Below are 1890 nucleotides of genomic sequence, written 5' to 3'. Positions count from 1 at the left end.
ATCGCTAGACCGAATTCTCCAATTAACCAATATTCATTTCTAGCCAACATAATCCCACTAGTCACCATTTAACAAAAGACCACTAATAACCATGATTACACTTATTCATCTCTTAACTAACATTTCTTATTAACTAGAATCATTAATCCAAAAATCCTCATTAAACAATTAATCAACATTATAAGCTTAGTCATAATAGCAACTAATCATCACCATCGCTAAACCCATTATCATTAACCACCATAATAAAATAATCAGCCCTATTAATAGCCATCAATGCCACTAGTCCTCTTTCCACTAAGGTTCACAAATTCACTAGTCACTATTAGCCACTTAAGTAATATCTACCACTAAGCATCTTTTATCCTTAAGTCAACATCTATACCACTTTATACCTTACTCCATTAGAAGACTATAACCAACACTTCTAATATCAATATTATAGACAACTACACAAGAACATAAATAAACATATATTTGTAATGCATAGGGCTAGCCAGATTCAATGGGTAGGTGTACACATAGGTACATAAATAATTATATCCTCCAGTCTTGCCAAGCATGACATGTCATCATAATATCCTCCCAGACTCGAAATGGGTATTAATATATCATCCTAATATCCCCCAGTCTTGACAGATATCAATATATCATCATAATATCCTCTGGCATTGCTGGGCATCAATATATCATCATAATATCCTCCGACCTTTCTGGGCATCAATATACCATCATAATATCCTTCAACCTTATCGGGTACCAATATATATCATAATATTCTCTGGATTCGAACTGGGTATCAATATCATCAACATATCCTCTAAAATTAAATCAAGTATTAATATCATCAACTTATCCTCCAGACTCAAATCGAGTATCAATATCATCAGCATATCCTCGAAACTCAAACTAGGTATCAATATAATAAATATATCCTCCAAACTCAAACCAGGTATCAATATCATTAACATATACTTTGAACTCAAACCAAATATCAATATTATAACATATCCTCCAGACTCAAACCGGGTATCATCATATTATCCCAATATCATCATAATACATAATAAATATCAATACTAAAGAACAATCCCCATAAGGGGTAAAGTAAATGACAAGCCTCATAAGGGATAAAGTAAAGATCAAGCCGCACGAGGGCTAAAGTAAATGACAGGTAAGTAAATGATAATCCCTATAAGGGCTAAAGTAAAGTGCGATCCCCACGAGGGCTAAAATACAAGAGAAGTATGAAGAAGCATTCTTTTATATTTCATCATTCATCATTGAGGATAATTTATCGATAAATATGTGAATATATATATATATAGCATAAATATTACAAAGCGCTAATGGGTTCAACATGGTTAGTAGCATAGCTTCTCTCAATAAATATACCTTTTAGAACCCTTAGTATCATGACTCATAATATTAACAACAAGTAGGTATTCTAACTTAATCTCTTATTGGGTTACTAGACAAAGAATAACATGAGTCCAACATAATCTATGGAGTATCTTTATGCATAGTCAATAAGAATGCCTTTTAACACCATTAACATCATTATTTTCGATATGGACAATAAGAAAGATTTTTAATATGATTTATTACCATAATTATTAAACATCATTATAACTTGGACAATAATATAGTTAATGGTCTGAACACTAGCCTAAATGATGGCTTAATCAAGAGTATAGTCAAGAACTCATCATTACAAAATCCATAATTTAGTCATTTAGACCTTAGGCATAATGATAATATCATGAACAATGGCCATTAGTAGCATATTCATTGGCCTACTATTGGCCTAAAGATATGTCATCATTAGTATGAACAATGGATAAAGCATTACATGATCCATAACTTATTCATAACATGGTCAATAATATT

Source organism: Capsicum annuum, chromosome 10 (genome assembly GCF_002878395.1).
Source record: "Capsicum annuum cultivar UCD-10X-F1 chromosome 10, UCD10Xv1.1, whole genome shotgun sequence".
Taxonomy (NCBI): domain Eukaryota; kingdom Viridiplantae; phylum Streptophyta; class Magnoliopsida; order Solanales; family Solanaceae; genus Capsicum; species Capsicum annuum.
This window is presented reverse-complemented; position numbering follows the sequence as displayed.